The sequence below is a fragment of the Callospermophilus lateralis genome, chromosome 8, assembly GCF_048772815.1.
Source record: "Callospermophilus lateralis isolate mCalLat2 chromosome 8, mCalLat2.hap1, whole genome shotgun sequence".
Taxonomy (NCBI): domain Eukaryota; kingdom Metazoa; phylum Chordata; class Mammalia; order Rodentia; family Sciuridae; genus Callospermophilus; species Callospermophilus lateralis.
In genome coordinates, this window is record NC_135312.1 from 52,186,383 (window position 1) to 52,205,343 (window position 18,961).

The 18,961-nt window shown below is 32.2% G+C and overlaps 1 pseudogene; it reads right to left on the reverse strand.

Annotated features, from left to right (window-relative positions):
* Positions 1 to 299: 299 nt before the first annotated feature.
* Positions 300 to 17,949, reverse strand: LOC143406471 (UDP-glucuronosyltransferase 2B31-like; annotated as a pseudogene).
* Positions 17,950 to 18,961: the final 1,012 nt, after the last annotated feature.

Consider the following 18,961-nt stretch of genomic DNA (forward strand, 5'->3'; position numbering starts at 1 on the left):
AATCATAATTAAGCTAAACAAGATTTTTGGTATTATTAATAAATCAAAATATTAAAATTCTACATAGGTTCATATAATTTAATCTTCAACAATGTTTTATTTTTCTTTAAACTAAACGTTTATAATCCCTTTTCTAGAATTAAACCTGTGGAAAACAAACTTTAATATTCAATTAGGTTTTGAAAATTTCCCTTCTCACCGACAATAGGGAATCTAGTATTGTATCTAGTATTGTATGAATGCCAGAGAAAACTGGAAGAAGCCCATATGTCCAGACTCCCAGGTTCAGACCTCATAAACTACTCCCCTTTTTTCTTCTTTCCTGTTTTAGCAATCCTCTGGCAACAAAACAGACAGCATTTAGTGATGATGAACATCACAGTTGTCACACAGGTCAGCAGGAACCCAACCAAATCCAAAGAATTGTACTGGAACCAGTAGAGGTCATGGGCAGCAACCCAGAGGTGTTTAGCTCCTTTGTGGAGCATGACAAACTGAATCCAGAAAACAGCATGATCCAGAGGCTTCACTGACTGATCATGGTGAATTTTTGATAGGCTCATAGCATTCTCTTTATATCTAAAGGACAATCATAAGACATCTACATTTAAAGCACATTAATTGGCCTACCTTTCCAAGTCTTTGAAGGTTCCTTGGAAGTTTAACAACAATTAGGTCAAATAAGTGCCATAGAACTATCCATTTGTTTTGTTTTGTTTTGTTCTTAATTCTGTTGTCTTGGAAATTTGGCTTCCAAGTTGGAGAGTTATTTATTTATTTACTTCCATTTCCCAGTTAAAATGTAATGAAAACAAAAATGTGCTTGGAAAGAATGGTTTTAGAGTAATTCAAGCTCCTTGAATTGGAGATTTCTGGTGAATAAATAAATATTTCCCAAAGTGAAAACAGAAGGTCAAGTGGGAAAGTTAATCTTTTGTAGTAGACCAAGTGGTAATAAGGTTCTCAGTGTGATAAGTGATAAAGTTAAATGCTAATTAAAAATGATCTTGATGTTTTTGATGAGGCTTTGTGTCATGGTGGGTGAAATAAACAATACTATTTCTGCTCTTCTGTTGTACCTTTTGCTGTGTATTTCCAATCAGTAGTCAGAAAGATTTTCTTTGATTAAACACATGTCATCTTCTGATACTAGTGTATCAAAATTTCCATATGGCTTCTCATGTATTTATATTAATATCCAGATGTGGTTATTTATTAAATATTTTTACATTTATTTCCTCACTTAATGTCTGTACAATATATTCTTTATGTTTTCAACCTTTTCAAATTTACTAAATAGGATATGTGGCATAATATCCATTCATGATTTCGGTTACATTTATTAGGTTCTACAAATCTTTATATATATATATATATATATATATATATATATATATTTCCTGAGGTATTACAAAAGTGTTCAAAATCTTTTTATTATGATAGTAGATTTTATGTATACTTTCTTTTGTTAATTTAAACTTTTTACTTTGAAGATTATTTAGTAGATTCATGAAACTGAGAATAATATTATTTAGAATGACTTCCATCTAACAATATTAGGAAAATACTAGCATTTATTTTTAGTAGCTATTTCTAATATTATGTTAATATTTGTAGAGGTAAAATGGCTTATATTGATTATGGCTTCACTAGAACTTTTCTTATCATTTCACTTTTAGCTTTCTTGCATACTTAACTTCAATATGTCTTATAAGTAAGGTAGATGGTTTTAAAAATATGGTCTGACAGTCTCTGAAAATAATTCTGGTTTTTATAATTAATGTAAGTTTTAATACCTTCACAGTTGAATCCACTATTTAATTTTAGATTCCTCTTCTGTTTTTCTGACCTGAATTTTATTCCTAATAGTTTAAAAGTATATTTCCACACTGAATTTTATTACTATTTTGGGTTTTTTTTTTTTTTTTTTTTTTTTTTTTTTTGTGTGTGTGTGTGTGTGCATTGTTAAGTATTACTTTAGGTCATCACTTCCTTATACAGTAATATTGCCAAAAGTTGTGATAAATGTTGAATTGATTATATAAATATATATATATACTAGACATTATGCACTTTATATTATCACTTCCACTAGATTTGGAGAAATTGTGATAATTAAAGAATCATTTAACCACCAAAACTCAACACTTTTATGCTTCAAAGTGCACTATGATGAAATTGATAGATTCATCTGTATCGGATGGATCTTCCATTCTGGAATGGAAGAAAACATTTGCTTATCAAAGATCTCATACTGGATTATCTCCATAATACATAGAGAATCCTTGAAATGTAAATATTAGAAAACAGATAAGCCATTTAAAAATGAGGTTAAGTGTTAAAGTAGACATTTCTTCAAAGAATAATTACTCATACCACATAAAACAAGAAAATATGCTCATCATTTTAACCTTATATAAATGAAAATTAAGATCACAAGGAATAATATTTCATAACCATTAGGATGACTATAATCACAGAGATAGATGATAGGAAGCTTGAACAATAATTAGAGAAATGGGAACTCCCATATAATGCATTGAGAATGTAAAATGCAGCCATTAGCTTGAGATGCTGATTGGAATTAACCGTCTTGACATGAAGTTCACATGTAATTACACTTCTAAGGCAGTAATTACACTTCTAAGCATATTAGAGAAGAAATGAAAATGTATGTTCACATTATATATTATAAAATATACAAATAGAATATGTAAGAATATCTTGAATATATAATCATATTCATAATAGTTAAAATTGAAAACAATCTAATGTCTGTGATGCAATTAATGGATAATTAAATTGTAGTATATCCACTCAAAGAATATTATTCAGCAATTAACAGAAATCAAGTATCTATATATGATTATGGGGACAAAAAAAAGTGTGCTAAGTAAAATAACCCAATAGCAGTCGACTAAACATTGTATGACATATTTGCAATAATTGTACATAAAAGATTTAACTATAGAGACTGGAACTAGATTAATGCCTGTGGAGAGGTAAGGTTTAGAAGCATTTATTTAATCTCCTAAGTATAATTTTTCTATTTAGTGAAAATTTTTCTTAAATTTTTTTATCCTTCGTTTTATTTGTTTATTTTTATGTGGTGCCGGAGATCGAAACCAGTGACTCATGCATGCTAGGCAGGTGCTCTACCACTGAGACACAATCCAGCCCTTAAATTATCTCTTGATGAGACATTTACATTATGTAAAACTACTGAAATGACTTGATTTTAACAATTTAAACACACAAAATTTATGATATGAAAGTTATGTCTCAATCTGTTATAGATATTATTTATCATTTGATTGTTACATTTGTAATCACATATTGTAATAGTTCATCATATCATTTATTATAGTCATAATGATATGATAAAAACACATTTTTAAAAAATTTTATATTCAGCACAGTTAAAAGAGTTGAAGAAATCAACATAGACAATGGTTTTCCTGGGTAAGTGTTGAACAGGACAATTAAGAAAAGCAAAAATAGACAAATGATTACATCAAATTAAGAAGATTTTGCACAGGAATTTAAAAATAAACAGGGTAAAGATAAAATTTTGAGAATTTAAAGAAAATACTTGTAAGCTTTTCATCTACAAAATATTAATACTCAGAACATATGAGGAATTCTATAATCTCTATAGGATGATAATCATTACTTAAAAATACATAAATAATTTAATATCCATTTTTCAACATACAGAAATGGGCAAAAATGTGAGAAAAGATCCTTCCCATCAAAAATATTGAAGGAAATGAAAATGAAAGCAACCTCAAGAGATAATGTAACCCACATAAGAAGGGCTGTAGTCAAAAGGAAATAAATGACAAATGGTGAGTGTGCAGAGTAAGAGACACTCTGACAGACCACAGCCAGATGAAAAGTTGCACAACCATTGTGGAAAAAATCATGAAGGTTCCTTGAAAAACTAAAAATAAAACTCTCCAGGGTCTCAACTTTCCCAATAAGGGGCATAAATTGAAAGAAAAAGGTATCAGTATATCAAAGTGATGCCTGCACTCTCTTGTGTAGTACAGTATCCTCAGCATTACCCAAGATATGAAGACATGTGTCATATTCTTTTTTTTAATAACAGGTAACAAAAGTGAAATAAATATCCAGTGAACTATTATTCAGCCATAAAAACAGAATGAAATCCTGTCTTTTCAGGAGTGAGGATGCAACTGGTGAACATTACATTAAATAATACATATAAGCCCCAATAGAAAAGTATTGCACATTCTCCTTCACATATAGAATGTACAAAAGTTGATTTCATGAAAGTAAGTTCATAGTTGTGCTAACCAGAAGCTAGGCAGGGTAGGAGGGTGAGGGAACTGAGATGTCGGTCAACAGGTACCAAACTGCAGTTAGATAAAAGGAATAAGTACAAATGTTCTAGAAGTGCTCAGTTAAATGACTATAGGTTACAACTCTTCATGTATATATTACAAAGAAGTAGAAAAAAGAAGTTTAAAGTTTCATTGAAATAGAAATTATGAGTATTTAAAGGATAGAAATAAAAATTAACTGGATTGGCTATTACATATATTATCTATGTATCAGATTATTCAACTTTGCATAATAACATGTACAATATATAAAAAGATTACTAATTTCAAAAATTGAGGTTTTGAAATATTATCTAAAATTCCTTTAAATTCATTTAGCTTTTCTCGTGTATTTGTTTTATTATTAAAAACTTATTTACATTTAGCTACACTGGAAATATTTTTTAAGCATCACATGGATTTTATAATTAGATGTACAGTCAATGCTATCAGTTTAATTTTCAGTTTTAAAAGAACTGATTTAATAAAAGCACATATCACATTGTCTAAATTATTTTGATTTTTGAAAATTAGACTAAAACTGAGAAAATTTTTTTTTTCACTTTTAAGAGAGTCTATCTATACATACACCTAAATGAAAAAAAATTGCTATATTCACAAAGGGTCTTTGATGACTGTATTCAATGTTTCAAACAAATCAGTACTTGTAATTGTGTGAAAATCCAATCTAACAGCTGCTCCTTTGATCCTCATATGATAAATATTATCAGGTTGATCCCAGAACAATGGAATACAACCATAGGGATCCCATGATAGATGGCCTCATAGATGCCATTAGTTTCACCATGAGTTATAAAAGCTTCGGTTTTTGGATGACATAGGATTATAATATGTTAAGGCAAAGTATATCAATTGTAAGTCAGAAATAAGATGAGATATAAACCATGGAAAATGAATTACTTTTTAGATATCAGAGTATTATAACCATGAAAACTGCACTAAAATTGCTTTTCAATCTCAGAGCAAAAAGCACCTAAGTCAATTGATGAGACATGTGAAGTCTACATGGAAGTGTGTGACTTGAGACTTGAAAGATGAAGAAAGGCTGCCATGTGGAGAAAAAGAAAGAGCACATTCTGATAGTAATGACTACATGTAGTCATTGGCACTGAGGGATGTGAATGTGTGCTATTAAGGGAATAGTGACAACTTTGAGTCTGGTATGCATTGTCCAAGGCAGCAGGAGCAGGGTAGTTGTGGTGCTGAAATCAGAGGTAGGACTGACTACACTTCATCATGAAATGAACTACAGTTCAGGATTAAGAATGAGTTGTCTTTTATGTTATGGAAAATGCAGAGAACATATTAGTAAAGGAACAGGATCTTATTTTTATGTCATCTCAACTATTCCTGTGGTAGTTCAAAGGATAGCTCTAAAATTGGACAAATTGGAGACAGAGACAATGCAGGACTTTACTAAAAAACTCTCTATGAGAGGTAATTACAACTGAAATAGAGATGATTTATTATGCCACATATAATAAAATGCAAACAGTTGTTCAGTATCCGTTTTTCCCTGACAAGATAGTGAATACATAAGACTTACATAATTAATAAATTTTTCATTAATATTTCTAGTACATATAAATACACTCAACTATTATGTTTCAGATTGACTTTTCTTCATATTTTCATAATTCAGTCTCCAGTTGAGTATTGGGTCCTAAGGTATCTGGTTTCTTGCCAACAAATCTCCATAAAACCTTTTAGGGAAAAGCAGACCTCTCATTCCTTGAGACAATTTTAAATATAGCATAATAATGTTGGGAAGAGATTAAGAAATTCTATAGCTGAATGCTTCTCATATGACAGATAATGAAATGAGATAAGAAAATAAGAAATCATAATGTCAACAACTGAAATAGTAATTAAATAGAGGAGAGTGTTTTCAGGTAAGAATATTCACATTTAGCAATTTTTGGTATGCAATCTACATAGTCCATAAATAGTTGCTATGTTTAATTGTTATATAAATGTGAAATATATATATTGAAATATTGATAGTATTATAAATTAGGATAATAAGCTACAAAAACATTTCTAATGACCGCCCATATTTATTATTCTTTATAAATCTTTGTTTTACAGTTGTCAAATTTTTAATTGAATATTTCACATTTTTCTTTTTGAGTAATATTTGAGAAAGTTTACTCAGACATCTTTTCTTAAAATAAATTATTGTATTGTTTTTCCCTTGTTCCATCACACTTTTCTAAGCCAGAGAGTCTATGGTAAGGACCGCTTTCTCCGACCTAACTCAGTCATCTTCAGTCTTCAGAAACTAGCAGGGCCAGTCACCAGGGCAGAATGATTCTTCTTTTTCTCAAAATCTAGTTGGTTTGGTAGTTACCTGGCCTTTCCTTCTTTGAATAGCAAATAGACAATACCAGGAGTAGCTCTTTTTCATCATTTAGGAAACGAATGGAGGCAAAGAGTAAGTAGAAAGATGATCATATGTGATGTGAATTGGCTGTTTAATACTTACTTGTCAACACTGTTCTAGAGCTTATTAAAATTTAACTTCACTCATGTATACTACTCAGGTATCCTGCATGGTATAAGAGGACATGGCAGGGAAGAATTTGGTAATTTCTGTGTATATGTCATACCAATATAATATCAATTTCACACTGAACCTGTTAAATATATTTCTTCCTTAGCACAGCATTAATGCCAAATTTTTAAAATCACAAATATATTCATTATTTTAGCAGCTGTCATGTTTAACTGATTGTGAAACTAAATGCTGAGACAAATTAAAGATATCACAAGAGTTTATCTTTAGCAAAGAAACTTCTGTTATCAGAAACTATAGACAGTTCAATAGACTCTTTTCATAGTTCTATACCATTTGGTCACCTTATCTAACTTTTTTCGGAATCTGGGCAAGGGCTGATGCAATCAGGTTGGCTCTTTTGTCAGTAAATTTACCAATCATTGACCACAGAGAAAACACCACAATACCATTCTCTCCTGAGCTCTGGACAAAATCTTCTATTTCCTGTAAAAGAAAGAATCTGTTCCATCACAAATCCAACAGCAGAGCAAAGACAACATTAATGATGGTTTCAAACACATCAGAAGAGAAAAATATTTTCAGGACATACTAGAGTAATGGCTCTTTTAAAAATTAAGCATAAATACACAATTTTAACTTTTTCTAAGGTTCATAGTTCAGTGGTGTTATACATATTTACATCCTAAGGCAATCATTACCAGAGTACTTTTACTTTGCAAAACCAAGAAAGTATATAAATTGGACACAATTCTGTTTTCCCTTGGCTCTGTGCCTTGACTACCATACCTCTACTTTCTGTTTCTCTGAATTTGAGAAGTCAAGATACCTAATATACAAGGAAGTTTTTTGTCTTTTTACTGGATTTTTTTAACAGTATAATTAAGATTAAATTGACACGGTGCCATTATTCCTAAATTGGATAGGGTAACTAGTTTCCCAGGAATATGAGTTATATAAGATGTGTATATATGACAAACAGCTTATCTATTAATCTTTCATGGATACTGACTTTGCTTCCAAGACTTCACATTTGGGAATAGTACTGCTGTGGTCAAGCGTGTGGAAGTTCCTCTTCAAAACTTACCATCACTCAAACTAGTTTCCCTAAAACCTCTTCTTTTTTTCATCACTCCCTCTTCTTGCTGTTTTAACACCTTCATAGTTGCCTCAGTTCCTTTACACCCTTTGATACGACCCCTTTCAAGGTCCTATTAGTTGTTGCATTCTCTGCCCCACAGCCAACCATTTCAATTTCCTTTTCAGTCTCCAGTTTCCTCCAGTCACTTCTTCTTTTGACCCCACAGAGAGCTCTCAAGAGACTCAGAATCCCACAAAGGCAAATACTGGAGGTATAATGGAAAAAAAATCTTATTGGAAATTAAATGTACATCCACTCAGATGTACTTAGAAGATATCCAGAGCACCACAAGATATCTGTCTCCTCAACCTATATAGCCTCCGTTTGTTAGGCTCTCCATAGGAAAAGAAATTGTTAAAAAGACTTCTTCATAAGCATTAGTTCAAAGAAAACTTTATTCCATATTGTGTATCACTTCAAATTTTTGCATTTTTATCAAAAACAGGATGAGATATTACTTGGGGTTGAAACAATTAGTTTTGTATTATGGTGTTGCCTGATTCCTGGTTAGCACTTTAGAATGAAGGTTATCATATTTGTGAATGGATCTGTTTATAGGTATGCAATACATTTATTTTTGAATATGTGTAATGTTTACATGATATTTCCTAAGTTCAAGATGATATTTTTCATGAAATTTATAAAATTCCTGAGAATATTGCTATCCCCCTTGATTAAAGTTAAATTAGCACATGTAGAAATTAGATCTAACCAAACATCTAGACATATATAGAAAAAAATAAATCAAAACTTTCATCATGTTGACATGATTTGAATAAATCTTTGGTAAGAAAGATTAGTTTGACATTGATTTAATACAGAAGATGTGTTTCTGAACAATCAGCATTAAATGTATTATGAGTTTATAATTTTATTCTCTATGTATTATCTAGTCACATAATTTTAACAAGGAAATACCTTGGGATGATGTCTAGTTTTGCTGATGTCATGGTATATATTCCCAAAAGCGGATCTTAAAAATCTCTCTCTTAATATGATAATTTGATATACAGTGTTATGTTTTCTATATTAATTAGATATGTAGCCAATTTCAAGCTGAAAGTAACCATTGAAGCACTAATTAAAGAATGAAAATATGAATTTATGTAATTTTGATATGGGGCTTTAATTGATATATTTGGTTTTGTTAATAAACATATGCATGTGTGAAGGACTGGGTTTGATCCTCAGCACCACCTAAAGATGTTGTGTCCACCTATAACCAAAAAATAAAGATTTAAAAAATAAAATACACATATGAAATTGTTAGATGACAATATAGTCATGAGTTATAGAATTCCCTTTTGTCTGCATTGATACACAAGATATTTATCATCAGGTCCAGGATCCTTAAATTATATTTGGGACTGCAAGAAGAGAGAAAATTACCCAAATCTAAAGTGTTCAAGGTGAAGTCTGATGCCTGACTGGATTTCCCAGCCTTGAGTGGAGATCAGAATTCTCAACTGACAATCCTAGTAAAAATGTGCTACATAGTCCATTTCCATTCTTCATGTACTGATGTAAATAATCCTATGTATCCATTGGGTGAGACATATTTTATCAAGAATAACTTAGTTTATCACTGTTTAGAGATTGTAGGTAAATTTTGTTACAAAAGAATGTTAGAACATATCCCTTTGTGTTATTTTAATATGTAAATTGGATTGGTTCTTGTGTCTATCCTCAATGAATTTTTAATTCTAGTTCCCTTCAATATGTGGCTACATCTCACCAAACAAAACTACCCATATTTGCTCTTATCCTCCTGATTTAGTCCATGGAGAACAATATCATGCCTTCTCAGATACTTCAGTGGCTCTCTAAAGAATCCCCACATACAAAAACTATTCTCTGTGAGAAATAACTATGGTTGTGATGTTGATGTCTATGCCATCACTAAAGACTCACAATTGTGAAAGCCAAATGTACCTGCATAATCATTGCAGATCATCTGTCAAATAGATTCCTTTAGAAAGTGGAGTGTCGCCCTTATGTGAGGCTTTTTAAGAAACTGTCCTTATATAACTTAAAATGATTTATTACTAAACTTTCTGGTATGAGATTCTGATGCACAGAATAATTTCAATACACAGCAATGCACTGGTGAATATTTGGTTAAACATTGTGTGTTCATTGCTCTTTTATTTCACTGTAACTATGAAGATAAATTTAGATATAATTGAGGAAAACCCTTACTTACCTTTATCTTTGCTCTAAAATTCTTTATAACTTAAATTTAATAGAATATTGCAAATTCTTCTTCTAAATCATTCTTAATTATTAAGATTTTAAGAATCACTGGAATTCAGGTGTCTGATATTGGGTTAGAATTTCTATGAAATAATTGTTAATATTCATATTAACTTATAATAGTATATATGTTTAGCTCCATGTTTGATGGACATATTCTGTACATATTAAATATTACATAAAATTACATTGTAAAATTGACTTCCTAGTAGAATGTGCTGTGTATAACCGGCTGTAACAGATTTTTGTTATCATTTCACTGTGTCTGACTGGAAAAACTTTTCATAGCATTGGGAGAGTTTCACCAGACTTTTCTCCACTACAGATTTTGTCAAGCTATTGAGTAAGTCACTTCTGTCTTTAGACTGTTTCTGAAGGAAAAAAATATTACTAAATTGTATTAGGGTTATCCTAAGAGTTGGTTTCTGATCATTTGCATTATGTATTACATACAAGAATAATTCTACATTGTTCAATAAAGTTCCTCACCCAAAAATGAAATGAAAATAAAAAACTTATTTGAAATCTTTTCAAAATTATTTCCTCACTTTTCTTATTGTTTCTGTTTTCACTTTTCATCTCTGACATAAAGTCCATAGTCTCCCCAACAACTACTATATTTCACTTGCTAGCCATTGGTTAAGGTTTGTTTGAAAAAAAAAGAAGGAGGAGGAGAAGGAGGAGGAGAAGGAGAAGGAGAAGGAGAAGGAGAAAAGAAAGAAGAAGAAGGAGGAGGAGGAGGAGGAGAAATTTTAAAGAACAAGATGAAATAACTCCATACTTGACTTACAGGTTTCCTATTGTCTACAGCATTGTTCAAAATTATTGTTTTATCTTGATGACCTCTACTTCTTAATGAATTCATTTTTCCTGTGACTCACATGGTACATCTAGATATTTTATGTATTCAGATGACTTATAGTGCTGTAGGCAATTTTATTTTCTACTTAATCTCACTGTTTCTCGGGTTATATCCTTCTTCATCCATGTTGTGGGAAACACTTCTTTTTTTCTTTATTTTTTCCTTATTATTATTATTTTTTTAATTTTAATTTATTTTTAAAAAATAAATCACAGCAGAATGCATTACAATTCTTATTCCACATATACAGCACACTTTTTCATATCTCTGGTTATACATAAAGTATATTCCCACCAATTCGTGTCTTCATACATGTACTTTGGATAATGATATCTATCGCATTCCACCATCCTTGCTAACTCACTCACACCTCCTTTCTGCTCCCACCCCTCTACCTTATCTAGAGTTCATCTATTCCTCCCATGCTCCCCACTCCCTGCCCCACTAAGAATCAGCCTCCTTATATCAGAGAAAACATTCAGAACTTGTTTTGGGGGGATTGGCTACCTTCACTTAGCATTATCTTCTCCAATGCCACCCATTTGCTTGCAAATTTCATGATTTTGTTCTCCTTTATTGCTGAGTAATATTCCATTGTGTATATAAGCCACATTTTTTATTCATTCATCTATTGGTTGGTTCCACATTTTAGCTATTGTGAATTGTGCCACTATAAACATTGATATGGCTGTTGAAAAAATAAAAAATAGAGAGCCACATCTTTTTTTTTTCATTTCTTTATTTTTTATTTTGTGCATACTCATATCATTAACTGACGTATCCTCATATTACAGATTAACTACTGAGAGACTGGTCCTTCTCATTTGGTAACATCCTTTAAAATTAAATTTTAAAGGTTCATTATAAAATTTGAAATAGTATACAAAAGGAAATTATCTTACTAATAATCTCCTTCTTGTTTAAAATTTAAATTGATTTAAGTTTTGTGTGTTAAGTGCTGGAGATATAGTTCAGTGTCCCAGCATATGCTCAGTATGTATGAGGGCATGGATGCTATTTCTAGATGGCAAATACATATAAATATGTATGTTTTTATTCTGTGTTATTTTCTATTCATACAACTAAGTGCATATATATGTCACCTATTTAGATAACTCTTATCCTATTATATGTGCTTTTTCATGTGCAAAGAAAATAAAAATCTTATATATCAAATGCACTTCATTTTCCAAATATATTTTCATAATGGCTGACAATTGAGTTTAGTATTTCTTAATAAAATCATTACAATAGTATAACAAGAACAAAGTATAAGTTTTACATCATTCTTCCATGCTATACATAGAAATAATTTCAAATTGTTCTTTTATGAATAAGTACTATAAATTTTATATACAGCCTAACATTTTTGATCTGTATAATTTCCAATGGTGAAGCAGGTAAAACTCAGCATTTTATTTTCTTTTTTATCATCCTTTGAGGAAATTTTTGTTTTACCCTTATTTCTGTACGTTTTGGAAAATTGTGTGATACTTCAACACATGCATATAATGTTTTATGATCACATCATGGCAATTAGCACTTCAGTCTACTTAGCATTTATCAATTCTTCATGCTGGGAACATTCCAAACACTTCCCCTAGCATTTTTAAAATATTCAATAAATTTAAAAATGTGCATTTTTTCAGATTTTTCCTGTATTTTCCAAATATTTGATACTTCAAAATATATAGAAATTTTTGAGACTCTTATGATGAATGGCAAGGAAGCACTTTGGAGCCACACAAATTCATATAGATCTGACAATCACAAATATGGATATAAATCTTGTTTATTAAACTTCATTACCACTACAACTTTCTTGAATTTTTATGATCAGTCTGCTAATCATCCTTTTTCTTTTCCTCTTTTTCCTCTTCTCTTAACATTTCTATTGACACTGTCTTTATCCCTTATTATCAACAGAGAAATATTGTACATAAGAGTACAAGATTTCTGGACTGCCCAGAATGTTCATTTCACTGCTTCTGGATGGAAAGTTACTGTATTGTATTTTAAGTTTTGAATAAGAACAGATTTTATGTTGATACTAAAGATGTAGCCAAAGAAGATCTATTAAAAGATCAAGTAATGATGTAGTAAAAAATGCTTGCTTCCCAATTGTGTCATAAATGTGTGATATTCACTAAAAATACATTAATTCTTTGGTTTGTAGTGGTACCTCACACCAAAAATTATAATTAAACTTCTCCACAAACCCTGATATTAGGCTTCAGCAAAAGAATCTCTGCAAAACAAAAAATGATATATAAGAGTTTGTAAAGGTTGTTAAATGGGAAATGTGTTTACAAATGCAAAGTGTGGTAAGAAAGTTTCTTTTAACGAAGTCTCTGGCCTTGGGACAGCAAGCTTCCCTGGGATATTTACTTTTCAGTGATAAGAGGAGAGGTCACTATTTGGGTTCCATGAAAACAGCTGGGTGGGGGGTGGTGAGAGAAGCTCTCCCTTTCTCAGAAGCTGATTCTTACAAAAACTGTCTTTTAGGGGTTATCATTGAGAGGTTAATTTACCAGAACAGTAAAACAAAAACCTGTTGTCATGGGAACTTCTGTAGATTGTGAACCTCTGAGTCCCTCCCCCTCTACACTGGGTACAAAGTTCTAAACTTCCTGAACTCAGGTTCAGGGGGACTGATTGATTACAGCAAAAGCTTTTCCTTCTGAACCAATAAATAAATAAAACTGCTTACAGTTTTCCATTTCAGTGATATGTCTTGTCTGTTCCTAAAACAGGTTAACTTTAAGAAATATAATTTTATGTGCTTATTGATCATTTCATAATTATGAACTCAGGGAAACCTACACATACAAGTGATATGAATCAATAGCTCCTCATCAGAACTAAACAATTTGTACTCCTTGTTATATGTTACATACATTTTTTTCTATTACCTTTCTGTCAGGCAGCTTGGTATGAAGACCATTATCCCCCAGGGAATTTTCATGAGGTCTCCTATAACCTTGGGATAGCCAAGAAACACCTGTGTTTTCCTTATTATAACATTTCCCATAAAATATCTTTCATGCTCACAGTCTACCTTGTAAGCAGAATTAAAGGTGTGTGTGCTACTGTGTTTCTCCACATATTCAGCGATTTTCTGTGGTACATGATAGTCATTTCTCAATATTTTTTCAGAGAATGACTGGCATTTGCTTATGTGTTGAACAATGAAGATCTTCATTTAACTCACTCTATCCTCAAAAGTCCCTTTTCTTCTGTAATACAAATGAGATTCACACATTTCTTGTGGTAAAACACAAACTAATTTCAATTTATAGGTCTTTTTGCCCAATTTCCTATAATTCTGTCACTGTGAGTGAGCTATTCTGAGTGAAAAAGAGAATAATTCCTGGTAAAAATTGCAAGGATGACAGAAACAAATAAATGAAAGAAGGTTTACCTTAGGCGGAGGTTTGGCTGGTCTTCAGTGGAGTCCTCCAGCAAAAACCACATTTGGTAGGGTTAGGCGAGGAAATTCCAAGTCCCAGTAAGTGCAAATGAGCCAGATATCTACTTTTTGCCATTGTCCCTGACAATGTAGTGGGTTGTCCTGAACAGGAAAAAGAAGATAAAAGTTATAAGGAATTGGAAAGTTGTCATATAAATATGCATATACCTAGTGTCTGAACAAACTTTCATTATGAAGACAAATATGTTTAAAATTATGTGTAATTTGATAAAGCTACTATGTGTACTTCGAAAATATATATACATTTGTCTGTATTTATATGTATATAGGATTCTATATATATATATATATATATATATATATATATATATATATATATATATGGAATTTTGGAGCATACAATAGTGTAAACTATTCATCATTTACAAACTTAAATATCATCAAAGTAAGGTAGTGATTTTATAGAGGTAAATATGTATTTTTTTATCTAAAGTTATAAAGGTAACAAACACAAATATAAACAAATATTTGACTTACATAATCCATTAACTGTACCACATTAAGAAAAAGAAATTTCCAGCATTCTTTTATCTATTTATACAATTTGGAGGAAGAAATATGATTGTTATTTCTGCAGATGAACTGAAAGGAAATTGAGTATGTTTCTGTTTGTTTTATCTACTAATGCTTGGAGTTCATGTTAGGAGCTTGCAAATATTTACTATATATAAATATTTAGAAAAAAAATTGGAAATAATTAAGAATATACATAGAATTCTTTTTATACATTTTTTGTTTTCTTTAAATGACAGATAGTTTAAAACACAAGACTAATAAATTACATTTCTATGCTTCAAAATTATAGACCTTAAAGAGAATGAATTGCAAAGCTTTAGTAAAAAAATAATTACAAATGCTAGAAACCATAATGAAAGGCCTCCTGGTCTGCTGAGAGCCACAGCCGAGTCGGAATGACACATGGAATTTTTGCCAGAATTCCTATCTTCATCCCAATGCCAGTGAAGACAAAGATAAAACCAAACTACAGCTTCTGTGATAGCTATCAAAACAAACTGTGTAAACTGATGCATCAATGAATAATGTAACTCAACAAGTGATGCTCAATCAAGGAGTCGATTTACTTTGGGAGGAAATGAACATATTAATAGATTCCTCTGCTTTGAGCTGCTTGCAGAACTTGCCTGGACTATGTATCACTTGAATGCATTTTGAACTATCTGTTGGTGCAGCAAATTGTGGTAGTGCTGGAGTATCTTTGCTGATGGTGTCATTGGTGGTACAATTTTTCCAAAGGAGCCGTCAATTGGCTTGGTGTCATGGCATTTCTGTATCTTCCTCCCTTCTGCTTGTGATGGTGATTCAGCTAAAATTTGGGGGCCAACAGAGGTGAGGAAAAGAACCCCACCCCACTGGCATCAAGGCCAAATTTGGGGGCCAACAGAGGTGAGGCAAAGAACCTCACCCCCCCACACTGGTGCAAAGGCCAAATGTGGGGGCCAACAGAGGTGAGGTAAAGAACCTCACCCCCCCACACATTGGTGCAAAGGCCTATCCACAAGTATGGTTGTATGCTGAACCAGTAGTCAATGACGGGTATGATCCAATTGCAATGGTACCAACCTAAGACAGGAGGCTGATGCCTTGAGGTCAGCTCATCTGATGACGGGTAAGGACGATATGTAGAATTGGACAACCTAAGACAGGCACAGTCCCTAAACCACATGCTTGGTGTTTAAATAAACAGAAGGGGGCAGATGCTGAGAGCCACAGCCAAGACGGAATGATGCATGGCATTTTTGCCAGAACTCAGTGGTTGAGAGGTGACACCAGGGAGCCCTTGAGATGATGATGGTTATGTTAAGCTGTGTATTCAATTGTATATTAGACCCCTGCTGTCCACCTCAGCCCACTATTTTGGAGTTCTCCTTCTACTTTGGACTTCTCATGGGGATTCCTGGAGAGTTCACGTTGGTTGGGGAAGTGCCAGAGGAGGGATTTCTGGTTGGTGGTTCCTGGAAGGGCCATGTGGGTGGTGTTCACGGGAGTCGGGCAATAAAGGAGTTCCTGTTTTGAACCTACAAGTGCCTAGTGGTGGCTTGGTTATTTTGTGTCCAGCCAGACTGTGGCACTGGTCTGGGATGAAAACACAGTCACCCAAGTGAGAAGGAATTTCTAAGGTTAAATGACAAAGTAGTTTCTAAATGAAGAATCTAATGAACTAAAGAGAAAAAAAATTCAGTGCTACATAGATAGTTGTACTTTAAATACACATGTAACCCCTGAATCTCTGTGTCTATTTTTATCAAAATATTTATATAAAGTTTAAAGTTAGTTTCAAAGATAAATAAAATAAGTAGTACAACGGTAAATTGTATGCAGTTGCCTAGAGAAGTCCTCTGGGCTCTATGTGGTGGATGTATGCATTTCTGGTGTGTCTTATACAAGTGATGGCCAAAGGTTTTTGACACATCAATGTACATTTTTCTGTAGTAGTCTTGATTTTGATGGATGATTTTCTTTTATTACATGATAGTATTAAAATATTTTTCTCTAACCTTTTATTCTTCTAAATATAAAGTTAGAAGCTTCAAAAAGGCCCAGGAAAGTTATGATTTTGTAGTATAAGTGAATGATTCACCTAGTATCTCACTACAAAACTGATTCCATCTCTTTTCATTAAATGATTCAAACCAAAAGTCAAAATATAGCATGTATAGCATATTTTTTACCTGCTCAATGAATGTCATTTGATCACTTAGTTCTGTCAATATAAAAGGAACATAGGAAGGAGGAAAGAGAATTTCCCCACTATACTTTTCAAATGTGTAACCAAAAGAGAAGCGGAGAGTATACACAAATGGTTTTTTAAGAATTTCAGCCAGAAGCTCCACACAGGGACAAATGGCATCTGAAAAAACAATATCGAACCTTGATTCTTGTAGTTTTGCCATAAGTTTCTTGTTCAAAACTGCATCTCTACATATATTCTCTACATAATCAAAAAATTGACTTGCAGATTCTTGTAATAATGAATAATATTTCCAAATGATTTTTTGGCAACTCATAAAGCAGTACATTGATCCACTGATTTTATAAAGATTCTGTACATCTTCTCTTGACAATGATGCGATAGCTCTCAAATTTAATGGCAGATGATTTATCACCATCCACAAAAACGGAACCCGAAGGTCTCAAAACAGTCACCTCATGCCCCCTCTGTGTGAGCTCCTCCAGTATTGTCTTTAAGTTGATCCAATGGCTGTATTCCATTGCCCACACCAGCACCTTTCCACATCTTCCAGAACCAAAGTGACTACTCAGATGTAGCAGCAACAGAACTGCAGTAATTTTCACAGACATCCTGGTGAATTGCAAGGCTTCCTTTCACATTGAATTTCCTCTGTTCTTGCCGACATCAAGAAAAAATCATTAGTTGGTTAAAATATAACTTGTACACATCAAAGTAAATACACAGGTGAACATTTGGAATATCTGGACGCCTAGTAGAGAAATTAAAGGTTACATGTCTTCTTGGTTGTGTATGTGTAATGACTCTTTTATGACTATAAATGTTCTCCTGAGGTTAAGAATTGATGATCCTGCATGTGTAGAGTTTTAGAACAGTGTGAGGAACAATGGCAAGCGAAGGGACTTGTGTCTATAGATTCTTTGATTGGAGCTAAAGTACACATATAGTTAAATCAACATTTCTTATGTATCATAGTTTGACAGATTTTTTTTCCAGGAAAATCTTTTTTTGCATATAATTTTCACAGAATAAGACTCATCATTTTTAAGTGTACTTTCAATTGATTACAGTCAGAGTAGAATCTCAGAATTGTAAACCTTAGTTAACATTCAATGTTGAAGCATTTTAGCAATGAGAACTCTCCTGGTACATCTAACTATTCCACATCCCTCATTCCTAGCAATATCTAACCAATTTCCTCTCTCTAGAGATATGCTCATTCTGTAAGCATTTCATCTAACTAATATATCATATATGGGTGTTAGTGATTGATTTCAACACTTTCAAATAATTGTTGTCGGTTTTGATGATTGATATCAACACTAACAATTATGTCTTAAAAGTTCATCTCTTTGCAGAGTGTGTCAGGACTTCATCACTTCTCATGCTGTGACAGGGCCTTAGTTATGTCAGTGATCTCAGGCAACATGGAAGACCTTTCTCATCCTGATTGTTGTGTTCATGCCAGAAAGGTTGCTCAAACTATCATCATAAGTTTATTAAATGGACAGGAAAAAGGAAAATGTTATGTATTAAAGAGATTGAGTGGTCCATCCCAAAGCCAACAATTCCAGAACACTTTTACTTTGAAAAACCAAGAAATTATATAAATTGGACAAAATT